The sequence below is a fragment of the Dromiciops gliroides genome, chromosome 2 (assembly GCF_019393635.1).
Source record: "Dromiciops gliroides isolate mDroGli1 chromosome 2, mDroGli1.pri, whole genome shotgun sequence".
In the NCBI taxonomy this organism is placed as follows: Eukaryota; Metazoa; Chordata; class Mammalia; order Microbiotheria; family Microbiotheriidae; genus Dromiciops; species Dromiciops gliroides.
The window spans coordinates 469,318,880-469,341,646 of NC_057862.1; the positions used below are offsets into that span (position 1 = coordinate 469,318,880).

General features: G+C 35.6%; 1 protein-coding gene across 7 annotated transcripts in view; it reads right to left on the minus strand.

Moving 5' to 3' along the window:
* DTNB (dystrobrevin beta) overlaps positions 1 to 22,767 on the minus strand; it is a 356,870-nt gene that overhangs the window by 332,178 nt on the left and 1,925 nt on the right. Inside the window, exon 1 of one of the 7 annotated variants that reach the window (XM_043986581.1) lies at positions 6,976 to 7,144. The exons of the other annotated variants lie outside the window; for them this stretch is intronic. The gene's annotated coding sequence lies outside the window, so the exon portion shown is untranslated. Of the gene's footprint in view, positions 1 to 6,975; positions 7,145 to 22,767 lie in introns of those variants that run through there. 7 annotated transcript variants of the gene reach the window in all.

Sequence of the window (22,767 nt, forward strand, 5' to 3'; positions counted from 1 at the left end):
TAGCATCTGTCTCATGGGGTTGTTGTGAGAATTAAATAAGGTATTTGTTAAACATTTAACATAATACCCAGCCCATAGTAAGTGCTTAATAAATGCTTATTCCCTTCCCTCCATTTCATCAGTGGAAATTACATTAATGAAGCAGCATTAATATTTGTTTTGTAACTATATCCTCCCTAAGGACCATGGGATCTTTCCATCTGATTTGTAGCTGAAACATTCCATGTGTGTCACCCCTTGGAATGTGAGCTCCTTAAAAGCAAGGCCTGTCTTACTTTTCTATTTGTATTCCTAGCACTCAGCACAGTGCTTTGCACATAGTAAGAATTTAATAAAAACTTCATTCATTCTTAAATATGTGCCAAAATATTCATAGCAAGACCCTTTGGAGAGAAAGGATGGAACCAAAGTATGTACTAATTCTGAAATGGATGAAAAAAAAACCACTATGATATATGATTGTATCATTTGAAAAAATGTGGAAGACTTATATTAACTGATATAAATAAACTGATATAAAATAAACAGAATGAACCACATGGGGACACTAGAGAGCAGTGTTTGCTGGTATAGACACGTTACCCAAGGTCTGTCTACCTGAGCTCCTAGAGGCCATGACTATGTCTGAGTTATCCTAAAGAAAGAGGAGAGCTGGACCTTCATGAAAGGAAGAATACAAACAAGCATGAGAGTGGGGGGGCGGGGGGAGTCAGGAGTACCATTAATGCCACGAGTTCACTGCTTCCACTACCAGTTGCTGTACCATTGTGGGTATTCAGAGGCTACCCAGGTGGCTTCAATCATCATACCAGGGGCAGCTAGGTGGTACAGTGGTTAAAGCACTTCCCTGGATTCAGGAGGACCTGAGTTCAAATCTGGCCTCAGGCACTTGACACTAGCTGTGTGACCCTGGGCAAGTCACTTAACCCCCATTGCTCCCCCCCAAAAAATCATTATACCAGGGGGAGGAAGAGACAAAGTATATGCCATGTATAATACCAGCATATACCATGACTCCAGTATTAGGACAGTGTTACACAGGCTGCGTGTATACCAGGTAAACCCATTGTTTTGTGGAAACAAAACCTGATGAACTTATACCCCCATGCAAAGTCTCTTCCTATATTCTTCCATTTTCTCTCAGGGTCAGAGGCTCTTACTTTGTGGTCCATGAACTTGATTTGTTAATAATTTGATAAGTATATATCGATATAACTGGTTTCCACTGTAATCTTAGGTATTTTATTTTATACATTATTCTGAGATGAAGTTCATAGGTTTTGCCAGACTGCCAAAGAAGTTAATGACCAAAAAAAAGGTTAAGAACCTCAGCTCTAGATAAAATAAGATGTCTCTGGATTAGCATTTGAATTCCTGAATACTTCAACTTCTACCCAGTACATTGCTAGAAGCACATAAACTTAACATAAAGAAATACACAACAATCACAACAATGTAAATCAGAAGATCAATAAAATAAAGTTGAATACTTATTAATGGGAAAGCTAATTAAAGTACTGAAGAAGAGATAATGAAAGATATATCCTTCCTGACAGCAAAGAGGTAGGTGACTACCAGGACAGAATATTAGATTGTGTCAAGCATCTCATATGGTTGTTTACTTCCTTCAATGTTTTTCTTTGTAATAAGGGACAGTTCAAGGTGGGGTGGGAGAAAAGAATCACTACCATGAAAAGAAAAAAGGCATCAATTTTATATATGTGTGTGTGTGTGTGTATGTATGTGTATGTGTATGTGTGTGTGTATATATATATGTACATATATATATATATATATATAATTTTTTTTTTAAAGAAAGCTATTACCAAAGTCCAGGAGAAAAAAGAAAGTAGAAGCTGCAAAGTTTAGACAGCTTTTTCTAGGAAACTGACTGTGAAAAGGTCAAACAAGACATTTGTTTGATGTATTGGTAGGATCAGATGAATAGTTTTTTCAAGTCTGGGAATGTGTAAATATCAAAGCAGGATCCAATAAAGATATGTATGTATGCATATACATGTATGTGTGTATTATGTATAAGTGTGAGTATATATAAATCAAAGGCACCAAAATCTATAAACCAAAATATTTATAGCAGCACTTTTTTTGGTAATAATTATAAACAAAGTGGGAGTCTGTAAAATAGGGAATGAACAAGATGGGAAAAAAAGCAATAATTTCATCCTCTATTATAAGAAATGTTTTCTTCCTTTGAATTAATTCATTCTAAATTGAAATAATATTTGAGAATTTTAAAGAGAAAACATCTCTTTTATTCATTTCTATAAAAGAATAGGGAGGGGCAGTTAGGTGGTTCAGTGGACAGAGCACTGGCTCTGGAGTCAGGAGTACCTGAGTTCAAATCCGGCCTCAGACACTTAACACTTACTGGCTGTGTGACCCTGGGCAAGTCACTTAACCCCAATTGCCTCACCAAAAAAAAAAAAAAGAAAGAATAGGGAGAGAAGATGAATAATAAATTAAGGATATTTGACATCTCGTATTGCCCAGGCTGAAATTTTCTATATGATTTTTGTTTTAAGTTACTAATCCATGCCTAGCCTCCAAACCATTAATCCCACTACAGAGCATTTTATAAAAAGAGATCAATGGCAGAGAAAGTTCCCATGTATACCAAAATTTCATATCAGCATAATTTGCAATAGCAAGAAACTAAAAACAAAATATGTGCCTTTCAAGTGAAGAATTATTGATCAAACTGTGTTACAGGAATATAAAAGAATATTATTATTAAACCTGCATTATGGAATACTACTGTGTTGTGCTGTAAGAAATGATGAGCTGGTTGATTTTAGAAAAACATGGGAAAACTTACATGAAATAAGTGAAGAGTGAAATGAGCAGAACCAAGAAAATGTTATTTATAATAACAGCAACATTGTTTGAAGAACTGTGAATGACTAAGTTATTTTGAGTATATAAATACTCAAATCAGCTACAAAGGTACTATGAAGGAAAATGCTATCCACTTCCAGAGAAAGAACTGATGAATAGGTGTATGGCTTTACATATAGATAGGCATATTTACATTTATATCTATCTATAAATCTGTGTCAAATGGTGGGCTTCTCTAGTGCAGGGTGGGGAGGAAGTAAGAGAGGCAGTTCAAAACTTAAAATGTAATAAAAAATAAATAAAATTTAAAATTTAAAAACCCAAAATTAAGAGCAAATAAGAATTCAGAGAAATAAAAGAAATAAACTTCATAATCAGTTTTAAAAAAGCAAAGTCAAAAGAACAATATCCATAATGACAATAATGTAAATTAAAACAAGACTCAAAAGTAAAAGAATCAAAGTAAAGTACAATGGCCAAATTACTGTGAGTTCCAAATTACTTTATTCAAAATACTTTCCTTCTCTTCCTTTAAAAAATAATAAACCATGAGTGAAAAACTATTATGTTTCATCAATACCAGAATAGGCAATGTTACTTTATTTTATTTTTTAGAACAAAAGGGTTGTTTACTGGGAAGTGATTGATTTGTCAAAACAACATTATCCATAAAAAAAAATGTTTTTTAAACCATCACAGAAACCTTATAAGGACACAGAAATTACATTGGGTTCTCTTTATTTTTACTTTTTTATTTATTTTTTTTTTTAGTAAGGCAATTGGGGTTAAGTGACTTGCCCAGGGTCACACAGCTAGTAAGTGTTAAGTGTCTGAGGCCGGATTTGAACTCAGGTACTCCTAAATCCAGGGCTGGTGCTCTATCCACTGCGCCATCTAGCTGCCCCTACATTGGGTTCTCAAAGGCAATGTCTGCAGAAAATAAGCTGTGGACCGCCCAATGAAGCTTTTGGAGAGAAGGTCAACTGCATCAAAAGCAAGACAGAGGATGGGGAACAGACCTCTGGATCTAACTTTTCAAGAAAATGTTGATAAAGTTGCTGTACTAGTAGGAGCAGAAAGATTGCAAGAGGTTAAGAAGTCAGTGGATAGTGATTAAATTCAAGGAAAAAAAGAGTAAGCCATTCTTAAAAGAAATAGAAGTGAAAACAAGGGGGGAAATGGGTAGCCTGAAAGGGTATCAGAGTCAAAAGAAAGTCTTTTTCAAGATAAATACTTAATCAGTGCTTGATAATAATGCCCCCTGCATTTCTGCCTAGTACAAACCTAATTTTGAGAAACCTGTCTGGCACTTCAATCCCTAGCACTCCTCCTCTTCTTCTTTTTCCTTTCTCCTCCCTCTTCTCAACATTCTAAAGGATCTGTGATCTCAAGGATTCAGGACTCTCTTCCAATGATAAAGATTATATAATACATACATGTTTCCCCATAGGTTCATCACAGGTGGTCTATCCAATATGCTGAAAGGTTTCCTCTCTATGTGTCAGTGAAACACTCTACCATTTCTCATCCATTATTCTTGTCACATGACCAGCAGTTCTTTTCTTCTGGTTATACAAATTCCTTGATAATGCCCTTTACTCCTGTTCTTCACTGGTTATTTGTTACAGCCTGCACTCCCACTATGTGCCTTTCCATTCCCCTCTATAGGATATTTATCATTAGTTCCATGAATGCAGCGGTATACATCTCACTTCCATTCACCAACATTAGTAAAATGGTAAAATTGAAAAGAGAGGTCTTTACTTTTGTGGAAAGTTTGGCATAAGTAAAAGTGCAATTTCCTAAAAATAGACTTTCCTCCCTTTCAAGCTCTTTGTCCTACTATACTATCTCTGCCAGATATACATACTGCTGGCCAAACTCTATATGCTATCCATCTAAATGCATATTGTAATTCCAGCAATAGTTTTTATCCACTTTGTTGTTCCTGTGCAGATGTTTAGGCCAAATTCCTGAGTGGTTTTTGATCTTTTCTAGAAGGCTCTTCAGTGTTGGAGGACTTGAAACAATCAACACAATATCATCCTCAAATAGAAGTTTATGGAAGACCACATCATCACAGGAACTTTCTCCCTCTTGGGACTCTGCACTTAATCTCCTATATCATAGTGCTAAACAACTTTGGCAAGCATAGATCTCCCATTTTTTTATTCTTCACCTGATGTTTATAAGAGATTGAATAAGGTTATATCTGCTGTTATAACTGTTTGCTCTATTCAGTACCATTTCTACTTCCCTGTAGGTGCATACAGGACTGTGATTTTAGAGTAGAAATATAATAGTTCTACTATACTTAATGGAGAAAAGCTTGATATAATGTTTACTATTCTTTTCTATTCTTCTGTTTGATTTTCTCTTTCCATTTTTGTCCTTAAATTCCTTGAAGTTGACTGTTTAGTTGTATAACTTGCCAAACTTTCTTTAAACTGGTATTACCCTCCACTGCTTCTCAGTTTTATGAGATTGTGCTGTTCATAATCATTCATCACTTTTTATAAAATTTTCTAAACGAGTTTATATCCTAACCCGGTGTTGCTTTTGGCAGCTGTTTCTCTATGTTTAACAAGTAAATCATATGTTTGCCGACTAAAGTGCTTTCTGAGCTCTTTGGGGCTCCTGGTTATAGCAATTATATTACACTGATTAAACTTCTGCATAAAAGAACTATGATTGCTGTCAATACAACGTCTGTCAATTACAATAGTTGTTTAAACCATTCAGGATTGAGTTGTTCAATTATGCATCTTTTCCTTATTCTTTTTTTATTTTAAATTTTGATGTAAGCTCTAAGCAAATCAGTGATCTGACTAGGCACAGATGGCTGACTCAGAAATAACTACCCTACCAATTATAAGTCTTTGCCTGTCTGTTACAATACAATCAATTTTATTCTTTGTGATGTTATTTGATGGTTGCTAAGTTTAGATCCTACCATTTTTTTAAAAAGAAAGTGGGTTCAGGGCAGCTAGGTGGTGCAGTAGATAAAGCACCAGCCCTGGATTCAGAAGGACCTGAGTTCAAATCTGACCTCAGACACTTAACGATTACTAGCTGTGTGACCCTGGGCAAGTCACTTAACCCCAACTGCCTCACACACAAAAAAAAAGAAAAAGAAAGAAAGAAAAAGAAAGTGGGTTCAAGAAATAGGAAAAACAACTAGACTGGACTAAGTATGTATGGAAGAGGTCTATGCTAGGGATGACATAACTTCGAGGGCATTAAGTAATTTGTTTTTTAAATTTCTGCAGGAGGAGAAGATGCTAAAGATGTTAAAAAAAATTCTCAGACCTTATGAATACTGAAAAACAAGAAACTGAGATAACATTGATAACTATTGACTTATGCAGTTACTTTAGCATTTCCATAAATGTGATTGGAAGTCATCTTCATGTGCATCTAGGATAGCCTCTAGCACATATATAACCTATATCTGATTGCTTACTGTTGCAGAGAGGGGAGAGGAAGGAAAAGAGAGAATTTAGAACTCAAAACTTTTAAAAATAAATAAAAATTGTTTTAACATGTAATTGAGGAAAATAAAACATACGTAAAAATTTTAAATGCAGCTTTTGGAACTATCTACATACATAGATATAGATATATTCTCTATATAAGAAAGTGTTCATGACACAGAGGCACAAGGCTTTAACCTACAACTGTTTGGCATTTCTCTCTCTTCTCTCTTCTGTCTTCTCTCTCTCTCTCTCTCTCTCTCTCTCTCTCTCTCTCTCTCTCTCTGACATTTCTCTCCTTCCTCTCCCCTCACCGAAACTTTCACATATACTTTTCCCTATCCCCATCTTTTCCAAGTTTTGCATTGAAGTCACCTCCAATCTTCAGTGTATGCTGATCTGAAGGGTTTTATCAAGTTCTTCAAAGAATTTCTTTCCAACTTCTTTCTCTACCATCCATGTTGCATAAGCTGAAATTATTTTCATAGTGTTTTTCTTTTTGTAAATACTTATTACTAATAATGAAATATCCAAATAGTCCATAAAATAATATCTCTTGTTGATTTAGGGTATAAAATAAATAAAATCCATCAACTCCTTTCTTTGCTTTTCCATAGTGTACCTGTAAGCTATCCTCTTCACTTACCTGCAACTTCTTTCTTTCTTTTGGTTTCCTTTATAAGCAAGACTGTCAAGATTGATATGAATAGGGGCAGCTAGGTGGCTCAGTGGATAAAGCACTGGCCTTGGATTCAGGAGGACCTGAGTTCAAATCCAGCCTCAGACACTTAACTAGCTGTGTGACCCTGGGCAAGTCACTTAACCCTCATTGCCCTGCAAAAAAAAAAAAAAAAAAGATTGATATGAATAAGGTCCTTCAGACATATGTCTACTTGTTGATCATTGGATAATGATCTCATATTTAGAGTATTAATATCCAAATTCAAGTTTATAGATGGTCTAAATCATGCAGGCTGGACCACCTCTGGTAAATTAGAAAGCTTCTTTTTTAAAATTTCATTTTTATTCTAAACTGAAACACTTGAAAAAATATTTTCACATACACAGAATAAAAAAGGATTGTATTTGAGACACTCAATTTCCATTTTATAGCATTTCCTTTTTCTAAAGTATATCATATACATTACTTTCAAAACTGCTAGTCTATGCTTCCTTCTATGCACTTCTCTATATCCTCATCTTTTCCAAGTTTTTCAATGAAGTCAAGTATCAGAGTGTATGCTAATTTGAAGTCTTATTCAATCCTGAACTATTTAAACAATTATTGTAATTAATATAAATTATATTGACATCAGTTATAATCTGTTCTCTCCTGTACATTTTTTTAAATGCTTCCATGGCCCTCTTTTTATTTTTACATCACTAATACTAATCTTTTCTTCCCCTCCAACTCTCACCACTAATTTTTTTAAAAAGAGAGAAAAGGAAAAAACTAACAGTATAGTCAACCAAAACAAATCCACATAATGGCCATGTTCCAAAATGTATGTCTTTTTCTGTACATTGAGACCATCACCTCTCCATCAGAAAGTGAATACCCTGCTTTGTTATAGGTTTTAAGTTTTTCAAAGTTGTTTTTCCTTTACAATGTTGTTATCCTGGTTCTGCTCACTGTATTCTGCACCAGTTCACACAACTCCTGTCAGATTCTTTGAATTCTTCTTTATATCATTTTTACAACACAATAATATTGTTTTACAGTCACATAACAACAATTTGTTCAAAAATTCCTCAATTGATGGACACCACTTTAGATTCTAGTTTTTTTCTTTTTTTCTCTTTTAATCCCCCTTCAGAATTAGGAAGTTTGTTTTGCATGTGGCAATTCCCTCTCCAGTATCATCTTCCCTCTTAACTATATATTGCATTGTTTCCCTGTTCTGTTTCATGGATTTCTACATTACACTGCTTGTATGTCTGTTTGAGATTTCAACTCTATTTTGTCCATTTCAGATAAAAGTGAGTTTTACCTGATACTCATTCCCTCCATCCCTTCCTCCATGTTTACATACTCTCCTTCCCATGTTCCCCTATTATGAAAATGGGAAGTTCCAACCCCTATTTCCTCTTTTCTATACTAGTGTATTCCTTTTGTACTCTCTTATCTTTTCCCTCTTAAAATCCTTAGAAAAGAACCAATCTACCTACATGTCCTGTTTTTCTTAATTACTCAAAATTCTTTGAAAACATTAAAGTTCTGAAGAGCCATTTGTTTCATCTTCCTTAATATAATGTTAGCATTGTATCATCATACAGTCCCAATTACTCAAATAAATTTACCTAAGTTTCTCCTGACTCAATTTTGCATTTCAAAGTTTCCAACTTAACTCTAGACTTTCCATCAGATGTGTTTCAAAGTCCTCTATTCTACTAAAAACTTATTGCCCTTCTCCCCCCCCCTTATGATTATACTCAGCTTTGCAGAGTAAGTCATTCTTGGTTTTAAGGCTCTATTTCTTGCTTTTTCAGAATATTGTATTACAAGATCTCCTTTGATTTTTAGTAGAAGTTGCCAGGTCATGTTATTCTGACTGATGTTCCTTGGTACTTGAACTTATTTGTGGATGTATGTGTGTGTATGTGTAGACAGAGATAAAAGGGAGGGAAGAGGGAGAAGGAGCAAAAGAATATGTATAGATTATATATGTACATATACAAATAGTCATGTATTTAACATATATAAATGTGTAATTATAATTATACATGTATACATTAAAATTCTGTATCTATGTACAAATAGATATATGTTGTATATATGTATAGATACACAAAATGTGCAAGTGCTGGATTTTGGCTATGATGTTCCTGGTTGCTTTGGGGGATTCATTTCAAGAAATAATCAATAGGGACAGTTAGGTGGCACAGTGGATAAAGCACCGGCCCTGGAGTCAGGAGTACCTGAGTTCAAATCTGGCCTCAGACACTTGACACTTACTAGCTGTGTGACCCTGCGCAAGTCACTTAACCCCACTGCCCCACAAAGAAAGAAAGAAAGAAAGAAAGAAAGAAAGAAAGAAAGAAAGAAAGAAAGAAAGAAAGAAAGAAAGAAAGAAAGAAAGAAAGAAAGAAAGAATCAATGGATTCTACCTCCATTTTGCCCTCTAGTTCTAATAGACCTGGAAAGTCTTCATTTTTAAATTCTTAAAATATAGTATCTAGACATTTTTAATTGTGGTTTTCAGGGAGTCTAATGATTCTTAAATTATCTCTCCACCTGTTTTTAGTTGTTTTTAATATCAGAAATTTTCTGTTCATGTATCTTTTCCAGTCTTTTGATTTAAAAATTTCTTGCTGTCTTATGGAGTCACTGATTTGTTTGGTCTACTGTAGTTTTCAAGGAGTCCTTTACTTCTAAGTTATTCTCCTACCAATTATTTCCTCAAGAGCTTTTATTTCATTTTTATCTCTTGCTTCATTTCTTCTAGCTATTCATGTAGTCATGGAGCATCCATTTTTTTCCTTTGAGTTTCTGTTTGCAGTTTTTTATGCTGGACAGTCTTTTCATTGCTTTACTTATTTCCCCAGCTTCAGTTCCTGAATTAGAGCTCTGTAGAAGGCCAGGATCTTCCCCCTTGTTCCACTTTCGGGTAAGGAAGACACCCTGCTTGATCTGGGTTCTCTGGGTTGCTGCATTGACATCCATTCTTCCAGGGTTAGGTTCCTCTAGACCATTAAGGTTCAACATCCTTGATCTTCAGAGCCCCCTACAAAATCTCAAAGAAGTGTGTCAAGCACCTGAGAGCCTCTAAAGCATCCTAGTCCACCTGATGCCACACTATTCATTGCTACTACCCCCAGGGGCTTTTAAGGTCTCCTTACAAGGGCTTTCAAAGGAGCGTTTTCTGCTCTAGCTCTGTGGGCTATAGGTGTCTCTGGCCTGTATCTTGTTATGCTGGGAGGCTGCTGGCTTATTTGCACTATCTTTGCTGGTGGCCCTCTTCCCTATTGCTTTTTTTTTTTCATCTCTGGAGCACAAGTCTCTTACAGTGATTTCTCATTGAATTCTTGATTATTATTCAATCTGATGTAAATTTCTGGGTTTTGCTGAAATAGATATGTGGGAGCTGGGCACTCCTCTTGGCCAAAAGTCCAAAGATCCTTCAGTGACCCCAATCTTCCCATGAAAGCCAAGAGTCATGTTTTTCATGTTAACATTATATCGGTGTTGTTATACAGCAGCAAGACATGGAATACAACTTGGGGAAAAGAAATAAGAATTTATATAGGTCCTACTATGTGTCAGGCACTGTGCTAAGCACTGTTCACAAATATCATCTCCTTTGATCCTCACAACTCTGTGAGGTAGTGCTCTTATTATCCCCATTTTGCAGTTGAGGAAACTGAGTCAAACAGCAGTTAAGTGATTTGGCCAGGGTTATACAGCTACTAAGTATCTGAGGTCAGATTTGCACTTTAGTCTTCCTGATTCCAGGTGAAGTTCTCTAGTCACTGCACAATCAACTGCCTAGTTATTTGAAGACAGTAAATCATGAATAGGTAGATATGGATGTCTAAGAGGTCCAAGAAATCCCTACAGAAAAAGGAAGTTAATTACAGGTTTTGATCTAATATTATCCTCTAGGGAATCAATCCCGTGCAGCTGAATAACAAAAATAATAAAACATTTGAACTTTACCCTATCAAAACATATACAAAACCTATACAAAGACAACTTTAAAGTGATTTTGACAGAAATAAAAGAACTGAAGAACTGGATGTTCTCTATTTCATTCCCATTTAAAAAATGAAAAAACTGAAAAATATATTTATCTCAACTATGGAGTAGAAAAATTAATAATAATAACTAGCATTTAAATAGAGCTTTAAGATTTCAAGACATTTTACATATATTATCTCAATTGATCTTCACAACAATGCTATGAAACAGGGAACAAATTTTGGATTTGATTATATAAAAGTAAAAAGTACATGACATCCTATGACCAGACAAGTCCCTTGGAAATGGCCTCAAAGAATGTTGTAGCTATTACTATCCCTTTCCCCATCCACCAGAAATCCCCACCCTGAGGCTAAAGAATGTTTATAATATCAAGGGATAGAAGTTATCTGAGATCAAACAGTAAAGTCCTTGAGAATAGGAGCGACTTCATTTTTGCCTTTATATCACTAGCACCTGGGACAGTGCCTAACACATAGACGATATTTTTTTAAATGTTGATATAGTGATTGAACTAATCCAATCCTCTCATTTTACAGAAAAGGAAAATGAGCCCCTGAGCAATTAAGTGACTTGCCCCAGAACATGCAGCTAGTAAATGGCAGAGCCAGCTTCAAACTCAGATCTTAGGACTCTAAAACCAATATGACTCAGTAAAATGTACATTTTCCCAAACCATACAACTTCTCCCCATTCATGTTTTTGTTTTCTAATATTTTTTCAGTTATAAGGATACTAACAATTTCAATAAATCCAAATTGCCACTAGTCAATTACCCCTGGTTAGCTTCCACCATATGGATCAACACTTGAATGGAACCCCAAGAATTGGGACAGATAGATGGTATTTCTAAAATAGTATTTCCTAGTATTGGAAAAGATAGGAGGAAGAGTATAGGAATAGAGAGGTCCTTAGGGAACAAAAATGAACAATAAAAGTAGATTATGTTCCTACATAAGAGAAAGATAGGTTTCTAGAATCAGAATCAAGAAACTTCAAGGTTCAGAATAGAAAATGGGGTCTTAAAGAATTCAAGAAAAATTAGAAGTGCCTATAATAAGGTTGAAGATTTTTTATGGGTAAAGGGACTTAGATATTCAATTTCCTTAATGTCCATGAAGGCAGCCTTAAGCCTAATAAGAATGCATCTAGATTCTATAAATCAAGCACTCGAAGTTAAAAGATGCCCCACCATTGATTATAACTAGTACTGACAGCATTTTCCTATCAGAGCACAAAAGAAGCCAAAGGAAAAAATGGGCACTTTGATGTTTTAGTCCACCCTTTACCATGATCAGGGTGAGATATTTCCCAGGGCCTTGGACTCTGGAGACTAACAGAGCAGGATCTGACAATAGGCTAGGGTACAAGCTCAGTAGCACTGGTCTAGAGACACTGTGGGTGTCTCTATCTTTATCAGGAAATCAGAATCACAATTCCTTAGAAAGTTGTTTCTTCTTAGGAGTACTTCTCCCAACCCCCATCATTGTTCATTTCAGAGGAAGAGTTAGTCAATTGATATGCTATCTGAATGCAGAGGGTGATGAAATCATCCAGCACTGGACATGCTTGTCATATGTGGACATATTGTATAACTACAGGAAAAGAAAATACCTGCCAGTAAATCTTAGAACCATTTCAGTCTCATGGAGATCTCCTTACTCAAAAGTGCTCACAATGAAAAAAACCTGGTCCAGATTCCTGGTACTGAAAAATGGAAAAGCCCACTAAATAGCTATTCAATGAACATACTGAGGATAATATTAACCCAACTTTATTCATAAGAACTTGCTAGGAAGCAGGTGCAAAGAATTGTGTGTGCAACTTCACTAATTCAGGCAATGATATCCCTCTAAGAGCTAAGGCACTAAGGCAGAGTAAGTGATTAGTATGTCCATGAGCAGCAGAAACCACAGGGTGTGACTGTGCAGAAGTAACTGTTAACTTGAAGGATTCATAATAATCCTAATCAAAGCACAGGGAACCAGCCCGAGGATAATGCTAAAACGGCATTTAAACAAATCAAGAGCACAGGAAAGGATAGGTAGCATTACAGGTTATTGTATACTTTGATGAAAGAAAAAAGACTTAAGGCCATTTCGCAGAAGAGGAATTAGCCTTGTTCCATTTGGCCCAAGAGGATAGAAATAAGTAATGGAAGAAAGTTCCAAAGAGACAGATTTCAGCTTCCTAGAAGGAAAAATTTCCTAACAGTTAAGGCTACCCAAAAGTGAAATGGGTTGCCCAAGAAGTAGTGGCTTCCTCCCTCACTGGGGGCCTTTATGCATGGATGAACACTTTTTTGGTTGTAAAGGGGATACTTCTTTCTATTGAATGGCCCCTGAGGTCCCTTTCAACTTAAGGATTCTTTGATGGTATTACAGAAAAGCATATAAAGATAGTATATCGTGGCTAAACTGTGAGTTCCACAAATATAGGGGTCATGTCCTAAATACTGTATTTATCCAATTAATGAACATAATTTATTGATCATCTATTATGTGCTAGGCACTTGTTATACAGAAAACAAACGGAAACTATCACTACCCTCAAGGAGTTTACATTCTTTAGGAACAAACTTGTACAACATATACACAAATAAGTATGTACTAAAAAAATATATACCAAATATATACAAAATAAATGCAAGGTAATTTTGGGAGGAGGCAATAGCAATTGGAGGGGTAGGGAAAATCAGGGAAGGCCTTATGTAGGTGGCAGTATTTGAGCTGAGACTTGAAAGTAACTAGAGACACCATAATTTCTTCAGCCATTCCCCAAAGGTCATATAATTTTGGGGGCATGAGGGGGGCAGTGAGGCAATCGGGGTTAAGTGACTTGCCCAGGGTCACACAGCTAGTAGTGTCAAGTGTCTGAAGGCTATATAATTTATTCTGAGATCTTTGCCAATTTTAACTTTTTAAATTTTATTGATACCTTGTTTTTTTTATATCATCTTTATTTCCCATAATATCTTTTTTCCCATTTCTATTTAGAGAACCATCCCTTATAACAAAGAATAAAAAAGGAAAAAGGCAATTCAACAAAAGTAACTCACATATCGATGAAGTCCAACATTATATGCAGTGTCTGAGACCCATAGTTCCCAGCCTCTACAAAGAAAGGAAGGAGGTTCTTTTTCATATCTCTTCTTTGGGGTAGGCTTAGTCATTGTAACTGCAGTGTACAGTTTCTATTTCTTTTGTTCTTTCCAATCATATTGCTAAAATTGTTGTTATATTGTTTCCTTGTTTCTATTTACCTCACTTTGCTTCCACTTGGATGTCTCCAATTGATCAACTCATTTCACCATGCTTCTTTGTATCCTGCATATCCTTCATTTTTTACAGCATAGTAATATTCCATTATATTCATGTACAACAATCTGTTCAGCTATTTCTCAAGGCTTATCCACTTTGTTTCCAAAAATTCGCTATTACAATTTCAAAATATATGGGACCACCCCATTGGTAAGAAAAAAAGGAACAAAGGAGTTCCACAGGTTTTGCCCTGAAAAAAAAAAGAGCTAGGATCTCTGGCAGGTAAAAAAAAAAAAGTATTACCTCTATCCTGCCCCCAAACGATCTCATTATATTATCCCTGGCACCTAGCAATACTTTGTACTATTCAGCACTTTAAAATGGGTTAAAGTAGGCACTATAATAGTTGAGTTAAACTGAATTAACATGATACCATAGAGCACTTTTTAAAACATATAGGCTTATCTCTATTTTTTTTCTTTTCCAGGGCTAATAAAAATTTTTCACTCACCTTATATCTTTTCTTAGAATTAAAAACCAAAAAAAAAAGAAAAAGAAAAAGAAAGTAACTAGAATTTGAAACCTAATTCTTAGGAATTTCTAGCCTTGTCAACATTGAAATACCTCAGACCAAGCAGGGGTGTGCTGGTGCTATTTCAAACAGGCTCACTAGCTAGCTCATTGTTAAATTTTCAGTGGGAGCATTTACAACTTGGAAATTGACAAACACAAATCAGGGCTTGATTAACTGCATTATTGATTATCTAGACTTAAGAAAGTGATAGGAAAATTATAATAGTGCAGACTGAATTTAACAGTGTCTGCTTACATTTTTCCCCAGTGATCCAATTTAAAACATTTCCTGGCACTCCTGTACCCTCCTGACAAGACTGACAGCTTTTCTCCCACTGCCCCTTTAACTGAATAGTAAGTAGTCTGGGCTCCTTATGTAATTAGCCAGGATTCTGCTCTAACTAGTATTTCTTTTTTTAAAAAATTTTTCTAACTAGTATTTCTGATATAAAACTACCTTCCTAATCACAGAATAGTATTAAAATCACCTTTCCCTCTACTGGAAATCCATTATTACTTCCATCTTGTTGCTTTCTTCCCAAAAACAGGGAAGAGAGGAACAATTATACATGGTAGTTAACTTTATTCTCATTTTAAAACTCTGGTCTCTGTGTTTTTAGGGTTCTCTTGACAATTAAATTATTCTTTCCTTTCAGGTGTTCTCAGAGTAGCTAGATTGTCCTTTAACAGAATAGCCTATCAACATACCTAAAGATTATTATGCATAGTATTTGTTAGAGTAGTCTTATCCTTGCCAGATTTTTTCCAACCTATTTCAGACTTTTTCAAAAAATGAACACTCCCCCACCCTTGCCGCAAGGAAATAGTGTTAAACAGTTATTTCTAGTGTCCTCAAATATCCATCATCCTACTTGATTTAATATTAAATCAAAAGACAAGAATATGTACTCCTGTACACCACTTTTCCACACTTCCTCTTTTCCTAAGAGCTTTTTCACTCCAAATACTAACTAAGTCAGACCTAGCACCTCATATCATGATAAGAATCCAACAGGTACTTAATAGCTAACATTTCTAAAAGGTACATTACAATCATTTCCTCATTTGATCCTCACAACACCCCTGGAAGGTAAGTAGTATTATTATCCCCATTTTATATAAAAGGGAACTGAGGCAGATAGAGGTTAAATGACTTGCACAGGGTCACAAGATATTTAATACTGGTATTTTACCTAGGAAATGAGAGGGTTGGACTAAAAGAATGCTGTCCAGCTCTAAATCCAAGATTTTTCTTCAGAACTGGAATTATAGAAAGAAGAGGTGATTTGTGATGTCAAATACAGAGATAAATAAATGTTCCTCTTACTGATTTAGTACCCACTCCACCACACTCTACACACCCTATCCCCACAAAAAAAAATGTTCCTCTACCTTCTGAGACTGACCCTAAAATTCAACTGTGATACTTGTTTCTAATTAAAATACACATGCCACTCAAAGAAAATGACACTTTAAGGTGTTGTCAATCATTCATACCTTAGTGTGATTAAGGATATGAGAATTCTTTTGACACCAGAAGGGGAGGGGGGCGGAATATAAGACTACCTGGAAGATGAAGGAAGCAAAAAGTAAAAGGAACCACTGGAAATGGAGAGCATGCAGAACAATGTCCCCATCTCCTAATTTATATTTCAACAATTTTGTCTTAGGCTAACTCTGCCTTGCTTAGTTAACCTGAAGAAATTTCAGGCCCAAGCCAAAAAAAAAAAAATTATCTGGATAATAAAGCAGCTGATCAAAGGGAGGAAAAATTTAAAACAAAGTTCTACAGTGCTTATCCCCATTTTCTTTATGAGGGATAATTTTTGCTCATAATAATATTTTGGAAAGATGGTCCTACTTGTGCATTTATATATTTTATCTTATCCCAATATCAAGGTAGGGATATGTGAGTAAAACCTCTTTTAAGTACTCTGGAGATAGATTAAAGCCAAAGGAAAACACACACACACACACACACACACACACACACACACACATAATCAATCTCTCTCTATGCATATCAGTCTTCATTTCATTTTCTTTTTACCATAATAACAATGACTTTTAAAAAAAAGACATTGCTGCTCAGTAAAGAGTAAACACTCCCTATTTCTGAGTCCTCACTATCTCAGATTAATTTATTAGCGAATGAAAATTTTACTTTCACCTGGTCATGGCCAAAGAAATACTTATCACAGAATCACAGAATTTTGGAGTCCAAAGAGACCACACAAGTCACCTACTCCAAATGCACCAACCAAGTTCCCCTCTCTCCCCATTTTACTGATGGGCAATCTAAAGCAAGATATCAGAAAAAAAAAATTTCCAGACAAGCTCCAAATGGATACATGATCTAGATATATGAAAGATCACATCATAAGCAGATAAGAGGAACAAGGAAGAAATTACCCGTCAGATTTATGGATAGAGGAAAAGTTCATGACCAAACAAGGAATACAGAGGATTACCAAAAAAAAAATAAAATGAACAATTTTAATTACATAAAATTTAAAAGCTATGGCACCAGAAAATCCAATGCAGCTAAGATTAGAATAGAAACAGTTAAATGGTAAAAACCTTTGTGGTGAGTTTCTCTAATAAAGGTCCTATTTCCAAGATATGTAGAAAACTGATTCACATTTATAATAAGCCACTTAATAAATGGTCAAAGGATATGAACAGGCAGTTGTCAAGGGAAGAAATCCAAGTTTTCCATGTCCATATGAAAAAATATACCAAATCACTAATAATTAGAAAAGAATTTGCAAATTAAAACAACTCTGACGTTCTACCTCACACCCATCAGGCTGGTAAAGTTGACCAAATAAAAGCAAAATGACAAATGTTGGAGGAAACCAGGCACACTGATACAGTGTTGGTGAAGCTATAAATTGATAAACTTATTCTGAAAATCATGGAATCATACTTTAAAAGTTACTAATTTTTACCACCTGACACCTATCAGATTGGCTAAAATGACAAAAAAGGAAGATAATAAATGTTGGAGAAGCTGTGGGAAAATTGGAACACTAATGCATTGTTGGTGGAGCTGTGAACTGATCCAACCATTCTGGAGAGCAATTTGGAATTATGCCCAAAGGGCAATAAAGCTGTGCATACCCTTTGACCCAGCAATTCCACTTTTAGGTCTTTTTCCCAAAGAAATCATGGAAGGGGAAAAGGGACCCACATGTACAAAAGTATTTATAGCTGCTCTTTACATGGTAGCAAGGAATTGGAAGTTGAGGGGGTGCCCATCAATTGGGGAATGGCTGGACAAGTTGTGGTATATGAATACAATGGAATACTATTGTGCTGTAAGAAATGATGAGCAGGAGGAGTTCAGAGAAACCTGGAGGGTCCTACGTGAGCTGATGATGAGTGAGATGAGCAGAACCAGAAGAACATTGTACACAGTATCATCAACATTGAGTGTTGACCTACTGTGATGGACTATATTCTTCTCACCAATGCAATGGTACAGAAGAGTTCCAGGGAACTCATGATAGAAGAGGATCTCCAAATCCAAGAGAAAAAAAAAAGAACTATGGAGTATAGATGCTGCTGATTGAACCATACTATTTCTTTTGTTTTGGGTGCTATTGTTTTTTTTTTTCTATTTTGAGGTTTTGCAGCACTGCTCTGATGTTTTCTCTTGTAACAGGATTAATGCAGAAATAGGATTAATGTTATTATGTGTATATGTATGTGTGTGAGTATATATATATATATATATATATGTATATAGATATATAGATATATAGATATAACCTATATCAAATTACCTGCTGTCTAGGGGAGGGGGGGGAGAAAAACCTGAAATTGTAAAGCTTGTATAAACAAAAGTTGAGAACTATCTTTACATGTAACGGAAAAAATAAAATACCTTATATGTAAAAAAATTTTAAAAATTTTTAAAAAAAGTTACTAATTTTGCATATCCTTTGACCCATCGATACCACTAGAAAAGGTCCAATTGTGTATTTCTGCACATAACAGTAGTTCTTATTGTAGTAAAAAAGAACTGGAAAATAAGAAAATTTGAGTTTATTGAGAAATTATGATATATAAATGTAATGGAACACGATTGTTGTATAAGAAGTGATTAAAGAGACAATTTCAGAAAAACCTGGCAAGATGTATATGAATTAATGAAGAGTGGAGTATAACTAAGAGAATAATTTACACTATAGTTCAACAATGTAAAGACAAACAATTTTGAGAGATTACAGAACTCTATCAACACAGTAATTAACTATGATTTGAAAGGACCCATGATGAAAAATTGTACCCATCTCCTTACAGAGAAGTACTGGACTAATTTGCAGATTAAGATACACATTTTTGGACATGGTCAAAATGGAAATTTTATTTGCTTGATGATATTTGTTATAGGATTTTGGTGGGTTTTTTTCTCTCAAGGATAGGGGTAGGGAGTTGAGGAGATAAGAAGAAAAAAATAAATGCTTGACTATTTAAAGAAGAAATTTTAAAAAGAGGATATTCCCTTGCCTATGCAATACAAACATGAATGTGTATAACATATCACAAAATACTGAATTTCACTCAACAAAAAAATCAATCTTGCTTCACCAAAGCATCCTTTCAAAATCAACAAGTATCTTATATAGTTTTCTTGAATAAAGAGAATAATTTCGTGTCATCATCTACATGAAAAAAAAAACCACTTAATTTTAAAGGGTAAATAATGCTATTGTAGTCAAAAAGAAATCAAATGAAAACATTTAATTGGCCTTAGTTTTTGAGAATACAAAGCCAAGAAAAATATTAATGGGAAGTTACTAACTGATGTATACAAGGGTAACACTGAAGAGTTAAAGCTCTCAATTCAACATTAATAGCCCACCAACTTCATAGGGTATTCAGGGAAGACTAACACCTCTGTTGTGAGGGATTATTGAGCCCTTTTCAGGGCTGCTTTCCATTTTTGGTGTCCACCTGGTACTCAACTCTCACCTGTGACCCAAAAAAGCTGTAGCATTCACAGCAGCCACCCTGGTTTAAAAAAAAATTGTCTCAGCAAATGGGCTAAACTAGGTTGAGGGTAACTGAAAGGCCTCGAATTGATAGATAAGTTGGGAGGGGAGGGAAGTGTCTACCCCAAGCATGTGAAGATTTTCCCCAGTGGAATGGGTAGATGAGAACAATGTTCCAACAGACATGAAGGCAGCTGAAGCAGATCAAAGATGTCAAGGTCATCTACTGCACCCCAGGTCATCACTAGAAATCCAGACTTTTGTCTTGCCATTGGACTTCAGTGACTCTGAAAAAGAGAATGAGGCTGACATCTTTGTGAAACTGCCTCACTTAAATCCAATTCCCGAATGATTCAAGCCATCACCCTGTGATGTCATTTCTCTTCTTCAAAATAAAGGATAGGGGCGGCTAGGTGGCGCAGTGGATAAAGCACCGGCCCTGGATTCAGGAGTACCTGAGTTCAAATCCGGCCTCAGACACTTAACACTTACTAGCTGTGTGACCCTGGGCAAGTCACTTAACCCCCATTGCCCCTCAAAAAACAAAAAACAAAAACAAAAACAAAATAAAGGATAAACAACTTCTCCAACCCTCAGTTTGGAAGGTATAAAGAAATCACTATGGAAGTTTGTTTTAAAATTGCTTTGTTCAGGTGTTTTGATCAAGAATAAATGACTTAGTACCTTTAAGAAATGTCCCTGGCAGGAAGTTGCAAAAGATTAGTATGAGCCAAGTAATAAAATGGAGATAAGATTCTAGGCTGAATAAACACTAATAAGGTAGCTCACCACCAGGGAACGTTAGAGCAAGGTGTTAAGAAATCAATTAATGGCAGGATAAGTAAATGAGAGCAAGACTGAATAAACCAGGTGCAACTGAGCAGTCCAGAGGCAGCCCTATAGGTGAGAAAAGTTTTGATTAAACTCTGATAAAAGTTCAGTGAAAAAGGTACTTACACATGAGTGGTATTTTGAACTTGGCTCTGGCTTGCATATCAAATTTTTAAGTAGGAATTAGAAATCAAAATACTAGCAGCTAATTTAAGTAAGATTTTTGTAGATAACAAACACAAGTGGATCATTTGCCACATACCTGCAACTCAGTTATCTCTATTTGTGTAAAACCAAACTTCTGAACTTTAAATATTTCAACTGATCTGTGATCTCATCAATAAGGCAATTACCTCCAGTGGTGGTAAACCATGCCTGCCTTCTTATCCTGTGCAACTATTTCCTTTACATCTACCCAACATGCTGGAAGTCTTCCTACAATTCTCTTAACACTGTGTGGAGCATCAATGAAGCATTGTGGTTCATTAGTTATCCCTTACTCTCAATCATTTCACACCATAAATTTTTCCAATGACATCTTTTCATTCTCTGAACCATCAAACCAATAAATAAGCTGTGAATAGTAAATACCATGTGTGCACAAAGGTATCTGTGTGCAGACTGTTTTGATGTGTTAGAGAGGGCACTAAAGAACCAAGAGTTAGGAGACCTGGGTTCTTCTGGTCATGGTTCTAACTTCTCTAGGACTTAACTTCTTTACCTTTACCTTATGAAATCAGAAGACTGAGCTAGATGATTTCTAAAGTCCTTTCACATTGTATGACTATGACCTGGTACAGCTACTAACAAGGTACAGTACCCAAGAAAGATTATGCTCAGTGATCTTATCAACTCCCATGGATTCAGCACTCATCTGGATGCAGATGATTCCCAATTCTGCATTCACAGCCCTCATTTCTCCCCTGAGTTCCAGTCCTACATCTCCATCTACCTACTGGAGATTTTTATCTGCATATCCATCCCACAGGCATCTCAATTTCAACATGTCCAAAAGAGAGATGATTATCTTTCCTCCTAAACCCTCCCTGCTTTCTAACTTCCATAATTCTGTCAAGGGTACCGCCATTCTTCCATTCACCAAGATTCCCAATTTAGGAGTCATGCTCAACTCTTCACTGTCACCCTTTCTATCCAACATCCAATCAACTGTCAGATCTTGTTTTTCCTCCTCACTTCTGCCTCTTGGAACTCCCCTACTTCCTTTCAAGACTCAAATCAACTGCTCCCTCCTTCAAGTGGCCCCTCCTAATTCTCCCACTGGTTAGTTTGTTAATCTCCCCCACTCCCAAAATTTTGTGTCTATTTTGTATTTATCTATAAGTATGGTGTAACCTCACACCCCGTAAATGTAATTCTTTGAAGTAACTCATTTTTGTATTTATATCCTCCCACAATGTGGCACATAGTAAGTATATATTAAATGTTGGCTAAATTGACATCTAAAACTCTTTTACCAGTAGGAATTACGTTTCTCAGGAGTAGCAGTATACACATAATAGAAAATTTTTACTCTCTGTGTAGGCAGTGTATTTTAAATGTTTAGGATTTTCTAAACATGTTTAGAACAGTTAACAAGAATATGCTGCCAACATATCAAGTAAATTTCATGAAAACTATTTAAAATGTGCAATTCAACAGTACTAAATCACAAACAGTGGTGTTTACTACTATCATTGTTTTTGCCTTTCTTTGTAACCCCATTGCTTAGCACAATAACTTGGCATATATCATGTGCTTACTTAAATAAATGTTCACTGACTAAGGGACTACTCTGATCTTCTGAAATCTATCAGTATTATCTAGAGTGCACTATACTCTAAAGGGCAATTCCACCTATGGGTATTAAGAATCCTCTCAGAACTCATAAAAGGTCAAGTTTTAATTTGGCAGACAAAGTAACCCAACAAGCAGTGCAACCCAATGCAACTCAAACAACAGCCTGGAACTTGAGACCCCTAAATCCAACTAAGAAACAGTACAGGCAGAAGAATCTAAATCTTCACAATCCACCAACAGTAAAAACATATAACTTTCCTATGACAGATGTCATGATA